This window comes from Sorex araneus, chromosome 3, assembly GCF_027595985.1.
Source record: "Sorex araneus isolate mSorAra2 chromosome 3, mSorAra2.pri, whole genome shotgun sequence".
Classification (NCBI taxonomy): domain Eukaryota; kingdom Metazoa; phylum Chordata; class Mammalia; order Eulipotyphla; family Soricidae; genus Sorex; species Sorex araneus.
Window position 1 is genome coordinate 14894644 of NC_073304.1, and position 26144 is coordinate 14920787.

At 37.5% G+C, this 26144-nt stretch overlaps 1 pseudogene; it reads right to left on the reverse strand.

Annotated features, from left to right (window-relative positions):
• Positions 1 to 9410: 9410 nt before the first annotated feature.
• Positions 9411 to 15536, reverse strand: LOC101543122 (60S ribosomal protein L32-like; annotated as a pseudogene).
• Positions 15537 to 26144: the final 10608 nt, after the last annotated feature.

A 26144-nucleotide genomic window follows, 5' to 3' on the forward strand; every position in this document is an offset into this window, starting at 1 on the left:
GACACACAAGAGATTTTGAGCAGAGAGATTCTGACATTGAACCAAGGTTATAGAATATAGGGGAAAGGAGTTCCCTCAAGATTATGATTGGTTTCTATTCATTCATTAGTATTTTCTAATGTGCTGAATGTAAAAATCAGCAATAAAACACACCCTATCATATATTTCTTTATTAATGAATGATCAAAGACAAGTGAAATAATAGCTTATTCAATTTGTAAACTCAGGAGGTATCTGTTCAAGTCCTACTTTCCCCTTTTATTTAAAAAATTTGTTTTTGAAATGGGCAACATCCAGTCGTGCCTAGGGTATATATCTGGCTCTGTACTTAGGGATGACATCTGGTGGTCTTGGGGTAACAATAAGGGGTACTGGGGGTTGAACAGGCATCAGCCATGTGCAAGGTAAACACCTTACCCACTGTATTATCCTGACACATCCCTTTTTTGATAATCAGCATTTTAAATATTTGCCCATTTCTTTAAAGTAGCATTTTAAATATTTACCCATTTCTTTTTGTGTGTGCTTATCTATTTGTATCATAGGTGCTTTTGGATAGAAAAGGAAAATTCTTTTTTTTTCACAATCTCAATTCTTCTTAAATCAGATCAGAAGTAAAATTCTGTCTAAATATTTAGAAGGTGGCACAACCATCTCCTATAAAGGCCAAAGGATTTCTCCACCAAACTTCCATATGAACTCTGCTGGTTGATTCTAAATATTAAAACATAGGAGAATTAAGTTATATCAAATTATTTCTTTTAATAGTTTAGAAAAGCATAGTCAAACTCTTTTTCCCCCCATTTTCCTCTATTACTACTTTTACCTGTCTTTGTCTCTTTCTCTGCTTTTTTTTCCCCCTCTCCCTAATCTTAGTGAATAGTTTGGGGATTTCTACATGTGACTTAAGTACTCTCTTTATTCAAATTTGCTTCACTTTTGAAATTCAAATTAAGAAGCCTGTGGTCTTCTTACAAGTCAGCCCAGAAAAACAAAAATTGTCAATAACCTAAAAAAAAAAACAAAAAACAAAAAAAAAAAAACCCTCACCGGGAAAGGCACTGATGTGAGAAGTGAGAAGTCTTTGTTGTTTTTGTGGCTATATTTTTTTCTACTTCAGAGCTCTTCCATATGAGTACTCCAGGACTATAACCCAGCAGGAAGCCATAAACACCAATATCAAGTGTTTAAATCAATCTGAAAGAACAAGGCTCCCAACTGTAACTTTTCTAAACTTCAGATATATTGTTAAAGGCTACAAGCAATCAATTGCATTTTCTATATAGTTTTATGAGTGTCACAGAAGTTAAGTGTCTCCTGACTGGGCTAGCAGGTAAATCCTCTAGGCTAGTGCCAAAATTGTGTATTGCAGCAGATGGCTGATGCAGCAGACAATTGCATAGAATGAACCATCCAGGCTGGTTCCCTAACCTTTCATCACCAGAAATCATTCCCATTGTTTCACTCTGCATCTGCAGCCTATTTACATGGGAGAATTGACTCACTGAATGTTTATGATGTGTGGAGCTGGTGTGAGATACAAGCTAGTCAGATTTTTGAGATGACGGTTTCGACTGCTGAGCAAAGGTCATTGTTTTTAGGTTATTATATGATTTTTTTTTCTTTTCCATCGCTAGCCCTAATGCACTTTGAAATAAGACTCTTGTGAATGTGAACCCGAAATGTAAGGACATTTTATCTAACTTCCCCTGAACTTGTGATCTTACAGCTGTTGGGAAAATCCACTGGCTAGCTGTATCATGATAATCGTGGTGCATCCTGAAAACATGTGCTCAGTTTTCATTCTTCCTGTGTAAAATGCAACAAGGAATGAACCACCACATGGAATCTATTGTGCTACTCTGGAAAAAGTTCTCACTAAAACAAATATCTGGCAGAGGACTCAGGTATTTGAGAAATGTGTCCAGTGTCTCCATCCCCAATGGTGCCATGTACCCTAGGAGAAACCAGGAATAAAACTATTTTCAGTTCCGTCCCTCCAGCTTCCCTTTGTGAAGTGGATGCAGAACTATTTATCATTTGTCTCATAATCTAGGGGAAAGTGAGGGACATTCATTTTATCAAACTACTTGGCAATAGCAAATTTGCCTTGGAGGATGGATATTCTTATTTTTCCATGGTTATTCAGTTGTTCCAGAAAATAATTCCCTTTAGAAATTAAAAAGGAAAAATGCCATGCTAGAGGACACCTACCCTTAAAATAAGTGATCCCCTGGATATGCATTGTGCTGATGACAATATACATGCAGACATGGCCCAATTTTTTATGTGTGTCTACATATGAAAAAGCATCTTCCTATGTGCTGTGTTCTCAAATCTTTGTCTTAAATTGAATGAAACAGTATTTAATGTAATTTAATATTTTATATAAAAGTGTCACTGTATCACTGTCATCTGTCATCCCATTGCTCATCGATTTGCTTGAGTGGGCACCAGTAACGTCTCCATTGTGAGACTTGTTGTTACTGTTTTTGGCGTATCAAATATGCCACAGGTAGCTTGCCAGGCTCTGCTGTGCAGGCGAGATACTCACGGTAGCTCACTGGGCTCTCCGAGAGAGATGGAGGAATCAGGCCCGGGTTGGCCGCCTGCAAAGCAAACACCTTACCCGCTGTTATAAATTTAAAAAATTAATTCTATGAATTATTCTATGCTAATACATTTTCAATTTCACATAGATAAACCCTACAAATACACGACTTAATCGGTGTGAGGAGAGAAATTTTTTTAAGTTTAAAAGAAAATCTGAATTGGTCTATAAAAGTATAAAAGTGTGCTTTAGGGCAGGAGTGATAGCGCAGCAAGTAAGGGTACTCGCCATGCATATGACCAAGTGGGGTTCAATGCTCGGTACCTGATATTGTCCCCTGAGCACTGATCCCTAAGCACAAAGCCAATAATAAGTCCTAAACACTGCTTTGAATGTGACTCAAAAAATAAAACAGGGAGCTGGAGCAATAGCACAGAGGGTAGGTTGTTTGCTTTGCATGTGGCTGACCCGGGTTCGATTCCCAGCATCCCACATGGTCCCTCGAGCACCGCAAGGAGTAATTCCCGAGTAATTCCAGGAGTAACCTGGTTCAATACTTTCATGTTTGAAACTCAATTAACTCAATACTTTCATGTTTGAGTTATAATCTTACAATGTTCAAACACCCATCCCTCTACCAGTACACATTTTCCACCACGAATGTCCCTAGTATAATATATTTTCTAACAAAACACATTTTTTCTATGATAAAGTATACTTACCTTTGTTTTATTATTTTTTAATTATTATTGTTATTATTATTATTATTTTTTGCTTTTTGGGTCACACCCAGCAATGCACAGGGGTTACTCCTGGCTCATGCACTCAGGAGTAACAGTATTAAAGGTAAAATTGTTAAAAATGTTTATATGCGGTCTGGAGAGATTGTGTGGTGGATAAGAGACAAGTCTTATCAAGTATCACAAGTAATTCTAGGAGTGATACTTGAGCACTGCCATATGCGGTCCAAAAAACAAACCAATTTTATGTATTTAGTGAGAATTCATATAACAGCAAAAGTAAGTAATTTAGTAAAATGTGTAATATATGTTTAAAAAATACTACCCCCGGTCTATGTATACTATTAATAAGTCTTTTCTGGTTTGGGGATACAATAGGTTTTTTGTTTTTTTTTTTACTTTTTGGGTCACAACCCAAATGCTCAGGGGTTACTCCTGGCTCTGCACTCAGGAATCACTCCTGGTGGTGCTAAGGGGACCATGTGGGAAGCTGGGAATTGAACCCGGGTCGGCTGCGTGCTATGCAAATGCCATACTCGCTGTGCTATCGCTCCAGCCCCCAAATAGGTATTATTTTGGTGTTACATAAGAGGTTTTTCTAAGACTAGTAGTATATTTTATTATTGACTTAGATATTAATTCACAAATTGTTCACTTCCTGATGATTAGCTGCAACATCTAGGTCTGTGTTCTCTGAAGGTTTTGAAGACAGTGGGCCCCCACAGATGGCTTACGTGAGGCAGAGAGGAGAGAAAATGTCACTTTCTCTCCATCTGCCTCTGACATCCCGGGACCAGCTGGGAAGACTAGGACTGATGGAGTCTGCACAGCCAGTCCTAGGCCTTACCCAGGGTTTCCAGGTACCTTTGTTCTGTCTTGCAGCAAAGAATGACAGAGGAGACGAGGCGTGAAGTAAAACAGATTTTATTTGGAGGCTTTTAGGAGGTGGAAGTGAGAGTATGTATCATGCTTAAGAGCAAACACAGGCTTCTCCAAAGTCTTAGAGAGACCCCCTACACATATCCCAGCATTAGATATAAACTATGAAAGTCCACATCTCAAGAGGGAAGATGCGGGCACCACATGTGTTTGGTCATGTGGGCACACGGACCCGGGCAGAATTGGCACTTGCTTCCTTTGTTCAATGTCACTGTCATCCCGTTGCTTATCTATTTGTTGGAGTGGGCACCAGTAATGTATCTCATTGAGAGACTTATTGTTACTGTTTTTGGCATATCCAATACGCACAGGTAGCTTGCCAGGCTCTGCCGCGCGGGCTCAATACTCTCGGTAGCTTTCCGGGCTCTCCGAGAGGGGCAGAGGAATCAAACACGGGTTGGCCTTGTGAAAGGCGAAAGCCCAACCACTATGCTATGTTCAATGTGGTTTTATAAAGTTGTTCCCAAGGTGTCCCACTTGGGACTTCTAACTAGGTAAGAGCATGTTGCTAGGGTGGTTCCAGTGGGTAGAGTTGGAAACGGTCGATGCTCTTCTTTGATATCCCTTTTCTGGTCTTTGTTCCCACTGGAGCTTCTGGGGATGAGGGGATGGTCTAGCCTTCTCTGGGTCCAGTACTTGTACCAGGTGAGAGGTGAGAGTCTTATCAGGTTTAGTTCCTGTGCTCACCAGGTGGGTCCTGGGGCCCCAAGGGCTATTGGTTTTATTATTTCCCAGGAATTCCATTGCCATGGGGGGGCCTCCCCTGTCTACTTGCCTCCATCAACTTGAAGACAAACAAATATGAGGGGCTGGTTAATGTTTGTGTCTATAGTGAAGCAGACCCTTTCAACCACTTACTCTGGGATCTGAAATATATCAGGCCTTGTACAAGCATTCTAATAAATGACTGCTGCAACATACATTTTGGAGGGATGGAAGATACTGCCAAATACATTAATTAAGTGGTATCATTTTACATCTATCAACTACGTATCGGTGTTAACAATTTCTCCCAACTTTGCCTAATATTTATCTAATGCTTTTATGAAAATTATTTCAGTAACAATACTGTACCTGAGATCTGCATTCATGATGAATTTGGAATGCACACTGTAGTTCTTGTCGACTGTAGGAATTCCATTGTGTGTCATAATTCTAAAACTTATTCAAGTCATTATGCTGAAACGGTATTTATTTATTTATTTATTTATTTATTTTGTTTTTGACATCACACCCAGCAGTGTTTAGGGATTACTCCCTACTCTAAGCTCAGGGATCATTCCTGGCAGGAAAAGCTGAAAATTTAAAAAGAAACTCCCTGCCCCAACCCGCTGTACAAATGATTACACTGCCTATTTTTTTTTCACTTTGTTACTGTAACTTTGAAAACTTCAAACCATTTTAGCTTCCTCAAAAGTCAAACCATTTCTGTGATTGGCTTATTGCATTAGCATAACGACCTCCAGCTGCAAAAGCCTGAGTTTCTTTCTTTGTAAATGTTGAGTCATATTCCATTGTATGTATATGCTATTTTTTAAAATGTATTCATTGGATATTTGTTTGAAGTCTTTAAGCCGCGAGCACTGTAATAAATATGAGGCTACACGTCTCTGATGTGATCCTGACTTCAAATATTTTCATTCCAGACTAAGAAATGCTATTTCTAAGTTATCAGGTGGTTCTGTTTTTAGTTTATGGAGGAAATTGATAGTGATTTTCACAGTTGTGAAGCTATTTTGCATTCCTAACAAGGTAGAAAGGTCTCAATATCTTGGGAGGAAGAGTTATAGAGAGCGTGAGAGCTTGACTTACACGCTGCTCACCTGCTTTTGGTCCCCAGCTCTCTATATGATACTCTGACTATTGCCAGCAGTGATTCCCAAGTGCAGAGCCAGGCATTTATAAATTGTATATATTTTTTTTGATTTCTGATATCTAGCCACAAAAGCTGTTAAGCCATTTTTTTTTTAAATCCCCTATTGTTCTCTATAGTCAGATCATGCGTTGCAGAGATTTTACTTCCTGTGGTGCAAAAAGCCTAAGAAGTTCCTGACAAATTTTTCCCATGGAAGCAAAAATGAGAACAGAAACGTGTAACCCCCTGAGAATCACCAGGTGTGGCCCTCCAAACCAAAAACACAGCCAAGTGAAAAAAGAAGAAAGTGTTAACATCTTTTTATCTTTTTTCATTTATGGTTAGTATAATGATGTGATTGGTATAATGATCCACCAGCCATTCAATGATAGATTAAATATCTTTTCCACCATTTATTGTTATTTTATTTTATTAACAACAAAAACTGAGATGAGTGAGCATTTCATTCTGATTTCTATTTCTGCTCTCTAGTGATCACATTTTGTTACTTTGCATCACCATGTAAATTTTCTTTACCATGAATTTCTCTCTAGCATTATTTTACTATTTTTCTCTTGTATTTTAATAATTTTCTCTGCCGTGAATTTCATCTTTAAAATGAATTGGTTTACTTAGTCATTTTAGTCAAAGTAATCAAAGTAGTTGAATACAATCTATAATAAAAGGGAAAAAGAAATTATATGCTCTTTCTAGATTATAAACATTAAAAGGATATATTTAAACTTTTTCTATGGAAAAAAAATCTGTTGGAAAGAGAACTTTTTTTAATTCCACAAACTCGAACATTAAAGTTGTTATCTTTTATTCAACCATAGGGTAAAATTCTTCATAGTTTTTTATAAATTAAACTTTGTCTCCTCATAGATGTGTTGAACAAACCCTGGGATTTTATTTGAATAGAATTTTTGCAGAAGATATTAATAATAAAAGATACAAATATGAGGGTGAGTCCCTTCTAATACAACTGGATCCTAGCAAGAAGGAGGAGATTACTATGTGAAAACACAGAAAAGACAACCAAATGATAATGAGATCAAGACTAGGATAATGATTCTGACGTCTGGAAACATGGACAGCCGACAGCTGCAAGAGGCAAGTACCTTTTCAGCACCTTGATTTTTCACATCTAGTATCCAGACCATTGAGAGAACAACAAGCTATGATACTCAGTGTGTCAGTCAACGGACTAATCAGTATAACACTACTACGTAAATATTTGAACTCATACATCATAAATTTAAAAAATCATTTAAAATTGCACATTGCATGGACTTCAGGGGAAAAAACCAATAGATACCGAAAAAGCAGATGGGAAACAAACATATTGTGAATTATCTTTACTTAAAATTTAAAATTTTTGCATTTTGTTAAAATAGTAAGAAGTTCATAATATTTGCTATGTAAAATTGTTTCTGTTTAAAATAAGGTCATTTAAATAATTCATGGAAGTATGAGACTTTCAGACACATTTATGGCTCAGAACTTTTTCAGACATGCTGTAGGTAGACATGTACATTAATTATGATTTGTTGAAACTAAAATATGTATTTAGGTTAACAATTTAACAACTTGCACATGGCTTATTCCATCATGTAAATTCTATAATTTTTAGTGGTTTTGTCTATACTTCCAATTTGTAGTGCTCTCACTAAACCAGATGCATCATATTGGAAATTGCAGGAATGGTACTGTTGTTTGGTATGAATAACTTACTGAAGAAGCAGTAGTCACGCAGAATAAAGCAAGGACATTGTTCCCAAAATGATAGCTTTATTCAGAATCGGCTAATTTTACTATTTTAATGTAATGCTAATCATTAGCAAATATTAATAATATGCTTGCAAATATATAATTTATATTTTTAGAACTCAACCTAATTTTTATCATACCAGCACATATATTTACTTTTATATTTACCATTTAATGTTTTTATGTCATAAAAACTAACTTATAATCTTGAGTAATTAATTTTCTGTAACTACCACTCTACGAAGAGTATCCCACCCGCACGGCAGAGCCTGGCAAGCTGCATGTGATATATTCGATATGCCCAAAACAGTAACAACAAGTCTCACAATGAAGATGTTACTGGCGCCCATTCAAGAAAATCCATGAACAACCAGACGGCAGTGCTACAGTGCTACTACTCTTAAAGAAGTTGGATATAAGAGAGAGATTTTTGAGCTGAGTTACACTATAAAAATCAATGACTGAGTACTAATATATTTATATTTGTGTTATCTAAAACATTGATTTCTGAATCACCAGAACTAGAATAACCTTCCTTGACATATTATTAAATGAAAAGGATAGATCCATCAATATACTGTGTTGATCATCTCAAGAAAAATAGGAAATTTTAAATTATAAGTCATATAGTAATATGTTATTATTATATTATAATGGTTTTATAACATGAACCCAGTATCTATAATTAAGACAAGATTGATGAAGCTTCTTCCTTTTCTTCTGTTTCTCTCCCTTTTGTTTCCTCAGCTCTTACCTTTCTTGTCTGTACTGCCCAGAGGTGAATTGGTCAGGTTCATTTTAGCACAAAATTTCTCGCTCCTATTGGAAACTTTAACTTTTCTTTTCTTTTCTTTTCTTTTCTTTTCTTTTCTTTTCTTTTCTTTTCTTTTCTTTTCTTTTCTTTTCTTTTCTTTTCTTTTCTTTTCTTTTCTCTTTTCTTCTCTTCTCTTTTCTTCTCTTCTTTTCTTTCTTTTCTTTTCTTTTCCTTTCTCCCCTCCCCTCCCCTCCCCTCCCCTTCCCTCCCCCCTCCCCTCCCCTCCTCTTCCCTTCCCTTCCCTTCCCTTCCCTTCCCTAGCCTTCCCTTCCCTTCCCTAGCCTTCCCTTCCCTTCCCTTCCCTTCCCTTCCCTTCCCTTCCCTTCCCTTCCCTTCCCTTCCCTTCCCTTCCCTTCCCTTCCCTTCCCTTCCCTTCCCTTCCCTTCCCTAGCCTTCCCTTCCCTTCCCTTCCCTTCCCTTCCCTTCCCTTCCCTTCCCTTCCCTTCCCTTCCCTTCCCTTCCCTTCCCTTCCCTAGCCTCCCCTTCCCTTCCCTTCCCTTCCCTTCCCTTCCCTTCCCTTCCCTTCCCTTCCCTTCCCTTCCCTTCCCTTCCCTTCCCTTCCCTTCCCTTCCCTTCCCTTCCCTTCCCTTCCCTTCCCTTCCCTTCCCTTCCCTTCCCTTCCCTTCCCTTCCCTTCCCTTCCCTTCCCTTCCCTTCCCTTCCCTTCCCTATCCTGTCCTTTTTTTTTCTTTTCTTTTCTTTGACACTTTTACACACTTTATTAACACAATGTAAGGCCTGCCTATTCTTTCTCATCATTGTGCAGCCTGGCGTTGGGATTAGTGACTCTGATGGCCAGCGGGGCTGCTCTTCCCAGGATTGCTTTTCCATTCTTGGAGGAGAAATTGTTAGCAATCTCAGCACATAAGATTTGTTGCACATCAGCAGCACCTCGAGCTCCTTCACGTTGTGGTTCGGGAACTTCCCGAAGCCGCTGTGCAGCATGTGCTTCATCTTCTTGTTGCCCCGGTAACCGATTGGGCATCAGGATCTGGTCCTCGAATCTCCAGCGCAGCTTGTTGTCAACGGCCTGGGCTTCCATCAGTTTTGCTTAATCTTGGCATAGCAGTCAGACTGGTGCCCAATGAACTTTTTGGTCCTCTTTTTGACGATCTTAGGCTTCACGAGGGGTCTTAGGGTGGCCCTGGTGCCTTCTAGCAGGAGATGGTGGCCACCTCCGTTGGAAGCGCTGAGGACGACGAGGAAGAGAAGGGATACGTTCTTAGAAAGGCTACGTTAGCCACAGTTTCTTGATTATCAGAGACACATGAGAGAGGGTATCACTGTTGCATGAAAGCTACATTGTGATATTTTTCCCTGATGCTTTTAAATAATGAATTCAAACATCTGTCCTTTTTCTTATTATAAATTTATTAAGTTTTTAAAAATTCAAGCATCATGATTCACAAGGCATTAATGAAGGCCTTCTCAAACGATGTTTAGCTTTAGAAAAGAGAATGCAATTATCAAGTTGACACGAGTAATATAGGCAATGCCACACAAATTAATATTTTCCTGTGGAAATTTCAGAAAACATTTGTAAACATAAAATTTGTAGTCTGGATATCTGTCCTAAAATAATAGCTTAATGATTTTGAGAGTTTGACTTCATGATTTTAAATATACACATATATCTTAAGAATCTTTACAAACAGTAGAAATTCAACAAATAAGATTTCCAGTAGAAAAATTACTGGCAGATTCATGTGCTTGACTAAGTTTTTGTTTCATCAAATGAAAAAAATGGTTTTTGGGATTTGATATTCTTTGTATGGAGTTGAAAAGATGGAAATAACATATTTGAACATCAGCTATCCACCAGATATGATATGCACTTCATACATTTTAATGCACATAAGTATCACTTCACCCTTGACAACTGCTTCTTTATTAATTAAAAATAAAATAACTAAAACTAGAAGGAATTATAGAACCTGCAGTAGTAGCAAATTATGGATGGGTTATGAGTGGAGTCAGATAGACAAGATCCCGTACTTTAATAAAGGTCACTTCCTGCCATTTATCTACCAAACATTATTTGTATTTCCAAAGGCATATGCTAGTTTCACAAGTAGGATGTAGGTACAGATGCTTTGGGGAATGCTCCTTGCAATTTATCAATTTCCATGTTCCCATTTTGCCTCTAAAATTGATAGCCACCATGTTTCTGGGTTCTTATTGACAATCTTATACCATTTTCTGTTTCACAATTGCCCATTCACAAAATTACAAAAGAACGTATAATACTGGTATCAAACCTTTCTGGCTCACCTTTCCACAGTTCAAAGGTCTCTGATATTCAAATAGGTTTTAAAAATAGTAAAATGTCTTCCATTAATAAAAGCAACATAATATGTCATGCATCTTTTCTGTCAGAAATGTTTTGTTACTGGTGAAAGTAGTCAGTAAAATTATACATTTCTATAAATAACAATACTATCGTCACATCAATCACACACTGGATAATAGAAGTGAGAGCTTTTCATAATAATTTTAATATTAGGCATATTTGTTCTATGGGAAAGCATATGAAAATCAACTAAATAGAGCATTAGTTAAAGATATTATAGAAAGTGGTAATGTATTGTAGAAACTCAAATTTCAAGAAGGATATTGACTTGAACCATTTAATCAGATTCTGATTACCTTCATTTCAAAAGTCAGTTTAAGAATACATGACTCCTCTTCAGTAAATGCTTTCAATGTTTTGGTCTTTTGCACCGAGGATGTAAAAATTCCCCAGCCATTCCTCACACTATGGTATGCTTCACAGACCAACTGTTTCAAGAAATTTACTGAAATTTTACAAGATTAGGGTCCATTACCAAAGACATCACATTGATGCATGAGAATCGAGTAAATATTAATTGATGTTCTCAAATATTTTTAAATATGCATAATTAAATTAGATGCCCCTGAGTTAAAGAGTAATGAGTATAATTAACAATTATTAGTTTATATTCAGTGGAGAAAATTTCTTTGGTTTTAATTTTTGCAAATTAAGAAAATTAATTCCTGGAGATTGGTTTTTTGAAAATGAGTACTTTAACAAAAATATAATTGAATCAAATCAGTGTCTAGCTGATAGATTATTGAAAGTAAATTATAAACTCTAATTGTGATAATTTGTATTTAGTTATGAACGTAGTCACACATTTATGTGCAAAACCTATGTTATTTCATTTATGAAAATGTGAGATATAAGTATAATTGATAATTTAAACATTGTTGAATGTAAGCAAATACTCACCCATAGGTATCTGAGTGACGATGGCTTAGAGAAGTAATAATCCATTTTATAAAGGAGAAAATGTCAAAATTTACTTTTAATGCTTTACAATTATTGGATTAAATTTATAATAGGAATACATTTGTGTACTCATGATTCAATAGAAATTTAAAACTATTTATAGTAACAGAATTTTTATACATCATCTTTCATTTCAGAGGCTGTAGAGATAATAAGTTGTTATAGAACTCGCCTTTCGTGCAACTAACACAGGTTCACTCCCAGGTTCCCTATTTAGTCTATAAGCCCCACTAGGAGTAGCCTCTGAATGCAGAACTGAATGTAAGCCCTGAGCACTGCTGGCTATGACTCAAAACGACAACAAAATCTCCCCTTCCCCAAAATATTATTTATAATTTTATACATGTATACATAAATTTATATATCATATATGACATATACTTACCACTGTATCACTGTTATCCTACTGTTCACTGAGTTACTTGAGCAGGAGCCAGTAACATCTCTATTTGTTCCAGCCCTGAGATTTTTAACAGCCTCTCCTTACTCGTCTATCCCAAAGATTGGAGGCTTCCTTCAGGGTCAGGGGAGTGAGACTGTTATTGTTACTCTTTTTGGCATATTGAATAAGCCATGGGGAGCTTGCCAGGCTCTTCTGTGTGGGCAGGATACTCTGTAGCTTGCTGAGCTCTCCGAGAGGCATATATATTTACTTCCCACTATGATGATGTGTTGCATGGCCACTTTGTGGCCGTGTGGTTCAGGAATATGTTCACTCATGCGTGAGGCTTGGCCCAAGCATGTGGGAAGCAGACTGGATGGTGGCGCCAGTTGGGTAGTGGAGGTTGGCTGCTGGGGCTGGGTCCCTTGGGGCACGGGGTAGGGCTCTCACCTGCCCTCCTCTAGGGCGCCCGAGTGTAAGGAGCCTAGCACAGAGTCCGGTGGAATGGTTATGAGGGCCTCATTTTTGCTTCCTTCTGGGAGAAGCAGTCCTGAGTTCTGGAGAGTGGCTGATGAGGAGATTATCTGGCATCATAGGAGGTGGCTTATGGATGTGACCCCTGGGTCACTGGACGGAAACTGGGGGAAGCAAGCAGAGGATCTCTGTTTCCGGGTCCCGTTGAGTCCAGAGTCCAAGATCACAAAGTTCTGCATTACCTGGGTTCCGTGGAACTTTGCTCATGCATGAGGTTCACTACCCAACCCCCGCCATGCTCCAGGCTGCTTTCCACATGATCCGGCTGAGACTCTCTCATGAGCCTCAACATATACTTATTGGTAAGTATATCACATTTACAGTTATCTATACACCCATCTATCTAATGTATCCATCCGTGCTTATCTATTGCATGTAGACATATAATGAAGATAAATTATTGTCTAAAGAAATGTGTAATTAGTAAAAGATCACTGAACATATTATGTTATAACATAATAACAAGTAACTTGCTATATAGGAAATTAGTACTAAAAAAGAAGATAATTAATAAATTACCAACTTGTAAAACTTGTTCATGTATATAATAGCATTGGTGGCTGTGAAATCCTAAAGCTACTTGTATTCAACTCCCAAATTTAAAACAATAGCATAATAGTTTCCATTTTTTTAAGTCTTAATATTCATAATGCACTAGATCCTATTTTTGTTGCAACTTTTAAACTATGAATACACATTTTAAAATGCTTTAATAAATCTGTGAGAAGTCAGGGACTTAAAAGATTCTTAGGGGATATATGAAGAAAACTAAAAGCTTAACTAGAATTACATTAAGTAAACATCATAGCATAGTTAAGGTATTTGGAGATTACTTAAGCCAAAGAATGTGAATCAATTGTGGTTGCTATTTACTTCACAAATGCTGAAACAGTAAGAATGTCTGAAGCTATCAAAGGCAATCAAAACATAAAATGGTTATGTTTTTCAAAATTGTTTGAATGTTCTTTTTATGTTTCAAATTGAATAGTAATTCAAGAAGGCAAGTAAATGAGAATAGCTATTAGATTAAGTGTATGGAAATATTTTGCCTTCATTTGTATATGTAAAGCATGAACCAAAAATAATAATGGTCATAAAAAGATACCATTAACTGAATTCTTAGTAAACATAATATCACTAAAGTTAAACTTAAAATACTTTTTTTTCACACTTTCTTTTTATTGGTATAATTTTTCTAAATACATATATAACCATAAATATTTTTCATAGCACAATACTTCTTATTATGGGCCTTAAGATGGGCATTTGCTGAATTAGTCACAATAAGCATTATCTGAAAAATATGAAGTATTTTATTTTTCATTTAGTGATGCAATCTACAAATTTTTCCTAGCATATATTTACATGTAATGTTTTCTTTCACATTTATGACTCAAAACATTGTTGAGCCTGTGGAATTGTTGTAGACACTAAATGAAGTATACACTATTGGTTTTATGAAAGCTTGTTCCAATACGTTTGTTCTCTTAAATATGTTCTCTTAAATACTCTAAAACATGCTCATTATGTGATTTGATGAGGTGGGTGCATGGCCGAGTAGAGGTGCAAGAGGTTAATCCATCTTTTAGCCAATCAAGTGATCTATGGGATGCATATTGCCCAGGAACTTTTCCTGGACACAAAAGTCGCTGAGAGAGAGCATCCTCTATTTTCCTCCCCATTCATCCCTCTAGGAACAAGCCTATTAATTAATTTTATGCCTCTGCTACTTAATTTTCCTTACTAGAATGAAATACCTATGACTTAGGAAAGTAAAAAGGAATTTAGTGCAGGTCACTTCTACGTGTTTTGGGACAAATCCTGCCCCACCCTACTCACCTCGAATACACATATTGATTTTTCTTCTGCTTTTGGTGGGGTGAAGGGAGGAGTTGGGCCACTTCCAGCAGTGGTCAGGGGCTTCTCCTCACTTTCTGCTCAGGGATCACTCCTAGAGGTGCTCAGAGGGTCATATGCGGTGCCAATGTAAAATGGTGTCAATCACATGACAGGCAAGATCATACTTCATTCCTGTTCTTCTGGCTTTCAAAATATATTTATTGGATTGCTCATCCTCAGCGTCACAAACTTTGGGGGCAGTATATTTAGGCTGGTAATTCAGGCCCCGAGGACATAAAGTCACTAATCTGACTGGTGTCATTTTAAGAAAATAAAGTAAGAGGGGCAGAGATCAGAGATTCGCAGGCCCAGAGGAGGACTAAGAGAGTCCAGTGAGATGGCAAATGGAAATGGGGCCTGGGAGAAAGAAAGGCTGCCAGGAACGTCATCTTTGATTTCCAGACTTCAGGACCAGGGAAAGGTCAGTTTCTGTTATTTAAACCACCAGATTGGTCACGATTTGCTGCAATTATCCCAGCTAAGTGGAAGGAAAGAGGACCCCAAAGTCTTGCATGAGTTATTCAAAATATTAGTCTTAGCAGAGACTGAGTCATGGCATGCAATGTCACTGGTTGCAGTATGAATTCTTTCTCACAAGACCTGGCACGATCGGCCTCATATAAACCCATCTACAAAGCTCTCACTACTTTTCCCCAAGTTAAATACCTCTTAGTTGACAACAATTTGAATCTGGATTAGAAAATTTTAGCCTACATCATTAAATCTGCTTCAAATATTGACATGCCTGATTCACTCACAGCCTTTCTTCAAAGTAGGCATTTTAGGTATACTTAGTATAGATACTGCATTAAATTTCCTTTTAATCCCCCCCTTTTTTTTCTTTTTGGGTCACACCCGGCATTGCACAGGGGTTACTCCTGTCTCATACACTCAGAAATTACTCCTGGATGTGCTTGGGGGACCATATGGGATGCTGGGGATCAAGCCTGGGTCGGCCGCATGCAAGGCAGATGTCCTACCCACTGTGCTATTGCTCCAGCCCCAATTTTGCCCTTTTTATAAACGTTTTATTCCTAATACAAAAAGAGATGTGGGCCAGAGCGATAGCACAGCAGATATGGCATTAATCTTGTGCACTGTTCACCCAGGTTTGATCCCCTGCATCTCATATGGTCTCCCAAGCACCAACAGGAGTAACTGCTGAGTGCAGAGCCAGGAGTAACCCCTGAGCATCGCTGGGTGTGACCCAAAAAGAAAAAAAAAACAAAAGAGATATAAGGTTCAAAGATTTTCTTTTTTGTTTTTATTTGTCTCTGTTTTCCTTTTCTTTTTGTTTTTTAATGCACCCTCTTTCGCATTACCCTCACCTTAGAGGTAATTGCAATACTAACAGATTGTCTTTTTTTAAAAAAAAAAAAAATCTTAATGTTGAACAGATATGCAAATTCTTAACATAAAGGAACCATATAGTAAGATCTACCTGTGCTTTACCACATTAGTTTAAGAAATTAAACTCTGGGAGAACCTGGCAAACTACTGGGAGTTTCCTGCCCACAGGGGAGAGCCTGGCAAGGTCCCCATGGTGTATTAATATGCCAAAACCAGTAACAAGCTGGGTCTCATTCCCCTGACCCTGTGAGAGCCTCCAGTACAGCATTGTTGAAAGGACGAGTAGAAAGAGGCTTCTAAAATCAGGGCTTGGACAAATGGAGACATTACTGAGACCACTCGAGAAATTCGACAATCAACAGGATGATGATGATGATGATGATGATGATGATGATGATGATGATGATGATGATGATGATAATGTTGGAGAATTTCCGTATTGATAGAAACTTTAGGAAATTTTATTTGGTTGGCGCACAATCAACATTTCAATTATGGTATTTTGTGTGTGTGGTTCTAGGGACTGAACTCAGGACCTCCTTTGCAAAAAGTTTGTGCTTGAAAACTAGGCCATACCCTCAGCCCTGATTGCCATTGTTTTTTGTTTACACGTTTGCATTTCTATGCCTCTCCCAATGATCAGATACTCTAATTCTAATTAGTAGAAAAACTGACTTCAGAAATATTTTTATAGACTGTGAATCTTCTCTCAAGAGACCAGGTATGCATGTATAAAAGCATCACAGTGTATTGTCCGGTACATCTTCTCTCATTTGTAAAAAAATCCTTCACATTGTCTAATGTGAGTACATCTGTTAATTGTAGGGGGACACATCTAGTTTTGCTTGGGGACTATTCTTTGTTATGCGCTTGTTAAGGTGAGGGGTGGAGGTAGCTCCTGACAGTTTTCTGGGGAAAACATGCAGTATCAGGGTTCAAACCTTCATCTCTCTCATGCAAAATACAGGCTCTAGTACTATCTCCTAGGCTCCAATATTTGCTAATTTTAAGGGAAAGGATTAGTCACTCATTCATTTAAATTTGTAATCTTTCCTGAAAATGATCGATGCTTTGTTACTCTTTTTGTATTACTATTTACTTCATTTTTGTTTGTTCCCTTTTGTTTGTTTTAGACCATGCCTGGCTATGCTATGGTTTACTCCTGGCTCTCCACTTAGGTATCAATCAGTTCTTTTATCCTTGGGGGACCATATGGGTTTCTAGGATCAAATACAAGTTGGATGCATGCAAAGTGAGTGTAAAAAATACAAAGGCGTGTGCCCCGGAGGGAGATGTTTGCTGTGTTGTTTGTGGACTCTCTGGGCAGTGCTCTCTCTCACTTGCTGCTCATGTTCAGTGCTCTCGAGTCACTGTGGATGGATTGGATCGAGATGGCTCCTCCTTTGTGCTCTGCTTCTGTGTGTGCCACTGTGCTTTCTTCTGTCTGTCTCCGTATCTCTGACTCTGTCTCTGTAGTCTCTCCTCTGGTCTCTTCCGACCTCTCTCTATCTCTGTTGTCTCTCCTATGGTCTATTCCGATCTCTCTCTCTGTCTGTCTCTCCTCTGGTCTCTTCTGATATCTCTTCTTCTGATCTCTCTCTCCGGAGCCCTTCTGCTTCAGTCTCTGGAGCCCCACTTGCTCTCACTTCTCACTCGCTTTGTGCTCTTTCTTTCCCCTGCTTCTGGCTCCAACAATTCTCTTTCATTCTGTGCTCTGCTTCTGTGTCTTTTCCCTGCTTCCTTTACAGTCTTAGTTTATATAGCAATCACATAGGGTGGTGAGACAAAGGTGGGTTAAACATTAACAAATCAACAAAGAGGGGAAAAGCAACTCCCCCAGGAGATTAACAAAATCTTATCTAAAGGGATTACTGCAGATTACTAGGAGATCTGCTCAAGGGTGGGATCCCATACAGGGTGTGTCACTTTCTTCTTTCTGCAGCTAGTAATCCACTAAAATCACTTAAATCATCATCATCATCGCCATCATCATCATCATCATCATCATCATCATCATCATCATCATCATCATCATCATCATCATCCTGTTGATGGTCAAAATGCTTGAGCGGTCTCAGCAACTGCTCCATTCATCCTATCCCTGAGATTTTAGAAGCCTCTCTCTATTCCACCTTCCCAACGATGCCACATTGGAGGCTCTTTCAGGTCAGGGGAATGAGACCCAGCTTGTTATTGGTTTCGGCATATGAATACACCATGGGAAGCTTGCAAGGCTCTCCCATGTGGGCAGGAAACTCTCAGTAGCTTGTGTGTTTCTCCCAGAGGGAGAAGTAGGCTATAAGATATCTTATAGCCTACTTCTGGGAGCTTGCTTTTAAGTCTCTGGATGCTGGCCATGGATGGGATTACACAGAACGGGGGCAGAACCTCGGTGTGACAGCCTAGCTACTGGAAAATGGGAAATCTGGGCGGAAGAGGCCCAGTCCCAATCCCAGCAGGCTTGGAGGTCTCAGCCCCGGGTCCCACACACCTGGGTTCCTCTGCAGATACGTTCATGCTTGAGCTTGTCCGAACGTGTGGAGAGGGGCCATGAGCATGGCTGTGGCTAGGATCTGGAGGTCTTTGGCTCCTGGGAGCTCTGCTCTGGGCAGGGAGGGAAGCTTGAGCCCATCCCCTCCGAGGGGCCCCGGGGAAGACAGCCAGGCGTGCGGGCAAGAGACTCTCTGCAATTGACTTAAATAGTTATAATAAATTTACTTCTATCATTTCTAGCAATGTCATTCTATATGAGCACAGTAAGAGATATATCTGACTTAAAGTTTGTTTCTTCCTGAGGACGTTCCACTATATATTCCAGACCACAGTTTTCAGTCCAGGTTAATCTTCCTAAAACCAGCAGGGTCCTAGTCCTTTCATTACTTTTGGATCATGACAACATTTGTCTATTACCATGCTCTAAACTTATACTTGAGTATTGTGGCATTTTGGCCTGGCCCATTTTGATGCCAGGGTAGCTCACAGTTTGCACTGGGTCCATTCCATCCCTCATTGGGATTCTCTTTTGGGGTGCTAGGAATGAAGGGCAACTGAGTTGAGAAAACAGATGCACAGGAGTAAATATTATTGGAGTCAAATGACTCCCAAGTTACAAAGCATAATACTAACTGTCTTCTTGTGTTCATACAGAAAGGCCATTGCTCTAAGGTAAACTAAGTTCCCTGTGGCAAGGCTAAAAGGACAAACCAAATGTTATCCTAAAGGTAAGTACCATACCTGCTTTACTATTGCCTTTACCCCAATATTTATTTCTTATACATCATATTAACTTCTTAATTAGGTTTTAAATTTAAATTTTATTTACTAAATTTTTGAAATTTTTTGACATGTACTTCCTTTTTTTCTTCTTTTGGAAAAATGCATGTTTTAGAAAAGTGGTTCTCAGAAAATCAAACACAGCAATATCGGGTTAAACATTTTAGTTTCCAAATCTGAATTTGAATTTTAATATTGAATCTTTTGTTGACTTTTAGAGTCACCCCTCAAACCCCGAACATTTTTCTGAAAGTTGACTAAGAATATTTGAGTAACCTTATACGTATAATATTGTTAAATGATTGGAATTTTGAGCATACATATGTGAAATGCTAACATTCCTGTTTAATAACTAAGATCTAGTTAAATCAAGTATCGCTCAAGGAAAATATTCTAATCAAATTTGAATGATCAACCTGATAATTATAGCTTTTCACTGGGTCCAATTTTTAAACATCTGAGAACAAATTATTCTCTAATTTTGCAGTGGTGCTGACAAGAGATGACATGTTCTTCATCACATCCTACAGTCCAGCCACAGATGAAACAAAGGAATTATTTTCAGTATGGGAACACCTGAGAGAGAACTCTGACTCTTGGCAAAATATAATACACATGGCTCTATTCATTAAAAAAGAGACTATAATTTAAAATGCTAAATCAAATATAATTTAGTATCAGTGAACTAATTATAATTCTTGCTTATGCTTTTCAATTTACACTTTGCCCCATGGTCTGGTTGGGCTGGATTTAATCTTTGTGAGTGAAATGAGCTTCAAAACCGAAATTCGGCCAACTCAAAAGTCAGGCCAGGGTCCATGGCTACTTATTTTCTGCCATGTTTTATGAGTTTTTAAATCATTGCACAAAAGCAAAGAGAATGCAAAACAATGAAAGCAGTAAGAGTTTGAAATGATTTTTTGGTGTAAAATAAAATTAGACATTGTTTGATTATGAAATTCTCTTGCTGAAAAACTTCACCAAAATGCCTCCTTCCAAATGGGGATTGTGAAAATGCCCATTTAGCTGCTCTGCCCGCATCTTGATAAGTTGCAGCACCTCTACTGTGTTCCCTTAGATCCAATTCCAAAGTGGCCTCAAAAGGGACAGGACAGGGACTGGCAAGATAGTCCAGCAGGTAAGTCACTGCACCAACCAACCAGAGATTCAGATGGTTCCCTGAGCACTGCCAGAAGTTGCCCCAGAGAACAGAGTTCGGAGTAAACCCTGAAAATGACTGGTGTGTTTCCAAATCCAAACAAACCCCCCCATAAAAGAACAAACAAGGTAACATGGACCAGTTATTGAAGTAAAAAGATAACAAAAGCAAAGTAGAGTTGAAATTAATCCATTGGATTTTCAAGAGGGCTTGTTTATTTCTTAGCTTGTTCATTTATTTTAATTTGGGAATCTACATGTCGAATTTAAGGACTAAAAATAACTTCTACTGTCTTTTGTGCAGTTTGCACAAGAGTTCTACAATCACCTTGTAGTTAATTTAGGAATATTTTCATATCCATTTTAATAAAGCAAGTTTAAAAAGCTAAATAAATCATTTTCAGTTTGGTTTAGCTCTCTAATAAACATATTTACATTATAGTGTGGCCATTCCACTACTCTCCTAATAGTTAAGTACTTTAGCACCTTAGGGACAGCCTCAGTCATGTGGTACTTATGACTAGTTCAGCCAAACTGGGAGAAAACCTCTGCACTTTGTATGTTGAAACACAGTAATGACAGTAGTAACATTTGGCTTGGGAGTTCTAACGTCCTGTGAGAGACCATTGTGAAGCTGTCTTTTAGAAATAGCTTGCTTCATAAAGATTAATAGCACTAAATAAAAATTCCTGCAAGCTGGGATTGAGTAACTAAGAGACTGAGGTTAAGAGTAGCAGTACTGAAATATTAAAGAAGGGATTTGCATTCTATAATGTGTAATTCTTGAAAAGCCGATGAACAACACAGAAAACACAACAAAAAGCAATTATAGCAATTATAAAATTATAATAATGGAAATAACAAAGAATATGCCTGCATGTGCCCTATCAGGCTTAGTATATTTATTATCTTTAAAATTTTTCAAATGAAAATTGTCCATCTTTGTCCTCGATGCACATAAACACACACACACACACACACACACACACACACACACACACAAAGGACTTAAGGGACATACTATAAACACCATATAGCTCATAGTTACTATGGAAGCTTGTAGACCAAATATACAGGATCCAAGTTATATATTTTTTATTTTGTTGTTTCTTTTTGACTATTTCTGTTTTAAAAGGGACTCCCAAGTGGTGCTTCCTGGCAGTACTTTGTTAACTGGGATGATGGCTCAATGCAAGAATTGAAGGATGCCATGTGTCTGATGCCTCATGTCTGGGAAGTTACCTGAGCCACTCCAGTGGTCCTCTGGTACCTTCAGTATTACCCTGGGAGAGAGTCAAAAAACCATTTGGCTCCTGGGATTGAACCAGGGTCAGCAACATACATGAACCTGCCTCTTAACCTCTCCACTATCTCTTTGATTCCAAGGTTGTATATAATTACTCAGTTGAGTTTATCCATAAAGAGGTGTATGTTTTGCTATTGGTGACAGCAAATACATGGCTAGTTCCATTACTACGACCAATATCTCATATGTGCACTAGTTCTGGTCTTAGAAAAATGAGGAAAGCAGAACTTAGGAGCTAATGGTCTCATATCCTTCTCAAAGTCATTACCCCCGTTCATGTTTTTCTAACTGAATAGCTGCTGATTTAGTATCTCTGGTGGATTTGGATGATTAGCAAAGCTTCAGTTTTGTTTGTGTATCCCAATAGTTTGGGATGGATGAAGAACAGTTAGCCCTATAAGCATTAGCTATTGTTATTGTAGTTCATAGTCTCACAGGTATCAGCTACAATAAGAGTGATGAAGTGCCTAAATGCAGACATTGACACATAGAATTATCTCTGGAGTAGTATTTATCCAGATTTATTTTCATAAGTCTAGATTTTTTTTGTTCCTTTAATAGGCAGCTGTGTATATTGACTTAATTTAGGTATTGAAGGGGGGAATTTCTTCCTCCAAATTTGGCAGAAAAAAGACATCTTCAGGATTATGGTCAAGTGCAACAAGAGATTCTCTTTTGGAAAGTAACCTTGGCAGCCCCTCTTCTCTGCATGACATTCATTAAACATTTATTTTTCTGGCAACACCAGCACATGGGTTTTCTGCTCAACCATTCCATGACTACGTACAACTTTAGACAGACAAGGAAGTCACTGATTCAACAAACCTAAGAAGATGTCTCAGAAGAAATTGAGTTTGAATTATCCTTAAAGCAATTGTGGACTTACAAAGGGATAAAAAAAAAAAAAAACAGCTGCTCAACTGTTGGCATCTTGCTAATGCTATAATTTTTCAGAGCCTGTTTGTAAACTTTAAAATAAATAAACAGGGGCCGAAGTGATAGCACAGCAGGTAGGGCATTTGCCTTGCACACGGCAGACCCAGGTTCAATCCCCGGCACCCCATATGGTCCTCTAGGAATTACCAGGAGTAATTTCTGAGTGCAGAGCCAGGAGTAACCCCTTAGCATTGCTGGGTGGGACCCAAAAACCAGAAAAATAAATAAAGTAAACAAATACATATGCATATACATGTGTATACACACATGCATGCACATACACATAACATATTCATGCACACACACACACTGAGGGGCTAATTATTAACTGAACTATTTAATATGAGTGTGTCAAATTTAGGAAAATACAGAGTTAATAAAATTTTGAATTCTCAGTAAAATTCCTGAGATTCTTCATTAATGTCCTTATCTTGACTCTGTAATTTATATAAATTGTGGAATCAGAGCTCAAACTCAGACTTCACACATGGAAGAGAGGGACTCTACCAGCAAGCCATACCCCTACCACTGATTGAAGCTTTCATTCTAATCTTTAGATTTCTTTGTTAGGTGGAAATTTTATATATTTTTTTCTTGATAAACTCTCAAATCAAAATAACTCATCTAAGGTGTACATAAGGAAAACCAGAAGAATTTCAAGATGCACTACAGATTTTATCAATGTAGACGAAAAGCAAGAAGTATCTCTAAGATTTAAAATTTTTGAGACTGCTTTGAGTTAGTGTTAGGGAAACTACTTATATCAAGAAACTGAACTTACATGTTTTGAGTTATTTTCTCTTAAATTTTTGGAAAACAAAAGAACTAAGTTTAATTCTATAGGAAAAATAGGACTTTTTCTTGGAAGGTTTTGTCTTTTTCATACAGAGAATTGACTTTTTCCTCAAAGAGTTAAAAGACCAGAAATTAATTTCCTCTTAAAAGATGTGTATGGGAATGTAATCCTCAGAAGCAACACTGACATTCAATTCATGAAACATTTCCTGGTAAATCACAGAGATCGGTAGAGAAAAATAAATAACTAAATACTACCTTGAAAATTATATGAAAATATTTACATATAGGCGGAGTTTCTATGATATTATGCATAAACATAGATCTGGTTTCTTAATACAAAATATTAGTTGGTTACAACCCTTAGATAGCAAAGTCAGATCACTGTAAGTCTCAGAGCCCACATCCTTGCTGATCTAATGAAATAAGAGATTGCCTGAGGAGAATACATCAGGTAGGGTTTCTGAGAAGGGCACTCATTAACGTAGGGATGGTTTATTATTTACTTGATTCTGTAGTATATGTACAAACTCATTCTTCAGACAACAGACTACAAAATTAACAAAAGAGTATATAATACATGCTTTCCTGAAAAGGATCTTACGGATGTAATGTTCCATATGTTTCTTCCATCATTATGCTCAATATTTGATATAAGCATTTCAAAGCCAGTATTTGTTCTTTGGGTGTCAAGAAAGTTATTACAGAGTCATTTTTTAACGCATACAGAAATTATAGTCATTATCAAAATAAAGTAGAGTCTGTGCAATTGCTTTATATATATGTATATCCCAGAGTTGAATTGACTTAGCTTAAAAGTTTCCATCCATAGATTTACCACGGTAGCACTATCATCCCGTTGTTCATCGATTTGCTCGAGCGGGCACCAGTAATGTCTCTATTGTGAAACTTGTTACCGTTTTTGGCATATTCAATATACCACGAGTAGTTTGACAGGCTGTGCCGCGCAGGCGGGACACTCTCAATCGCTTACCAGACACTCCAAGGGGATGGAGGAATAGAACTGAGGTCAGCTGCGTGCAAGGCAAACGCCCTACCTGCTGTGCTGTCGCTCTAGTCCATAGATTTAAGAGAAGGCAAATAATGAAATAAGGAATTCAGGTAAACTTTTACTTCTATATAACCATTTAAAGTTTCCTAAAATATTATGCTCAATATCTTAAATATGAGATCGCTGATCAATTTATTAATAATTAGTACATAATTAGGATAACAAATGCTACCCTTTTTTTCTCAAGATTCCATTTTCAAAGCTTAATTTTTACCATGTTCATTCATAACACACTATTAAAATTAATTACTTACTGACTAAAGGCATGACCATAACAGTTTCTTTGAAATTTTTCATGAGAATAACCCTATGTTTATTAACAATAAAAATCATATTTTGTAATTTGATCACTTTAATATCAACAAAACCAAGGCACTCTTTCTTTCTTTCTTTCTTTCTTTCTTTCTTTCTTTCTTTCTTTCTTTCTTTCTTTCTTTCTTTCTTTCTTTCTTTCTTTCTTTCTTTCTTTCTTTCTTTCTTTCTTTCTTCCTTTTAGAAAATAGGATACTTAATAAGTTACTTTGTAGACAGGCCTGGAAGAAGGGAGTTCATTTATCATAAACATATCATATACAATGTAATTAAGTGGTTTTTATCTCAATATTTCCACCCGGACACATCAAATTTTTAAAAAAAACTAGAAAACTGTGGCCTTACAAACTGCAATACTAAAGAAATACTCCAGTGAGAAGCAAATGTTTTATTTGTCAGACTTCCATATAATGAGCATGATTTTGTTTCTTGCCTATCTGGCCCCAGTCTCACGGATCTCTTCCCACATACCCATGGATGCACTGAACTGTAACTTATTGAGGGAACGAGTATTTGCAATACAGTTATAATCAATTGTGATCCATCCTTGTGCGAACAATACTATAAAATTATACTGTAGTTCATGCTTCATTAAGCACAATAGCCATTTTAAAGTGTAAATTCAGAACATTTCCCATTATGAGTTATTAGTCTTCCCAGGTTGGGTCTACTGAAAAAAAAAAAAAAAGCTTGTAAAGTTTGCAGCTAGATTTGTGCTTAATAAATAATCATGCCCATTAGGATCTGCATGTTTATTCTAGAAATTCAGAAAAACAGCTTTGCTAATGTCATATCTATTATGCTTGGAATGTAGCCTAAAACAAAGCGCTATGGGACAAGACAGACTCCATAGTATTTGCCATGTGCACTTCCTGGATTTCAGCAGCTGAAAGGGATAAACTAGTCTAAAGAATATGATTTTTTTTTTTGGAAGAGGAGTTGTTATTCGTTGCTTTCTTTGTTCATGTTCAGTTAGAAGATTGGCCAAAATGTTGAAATAACTGAAAAGAATGACTTCATAACCTTTCTGTTTTCCTGCTTTTTTTTCTGTTTTAGGGTCACAGAAGACAGCCCCTAGGCTTCTCTTAGCTGTATGTTGTGGAATCGTTCCTGGCATTTCTCTGGGAACCACATGGTACAAAGGATTGA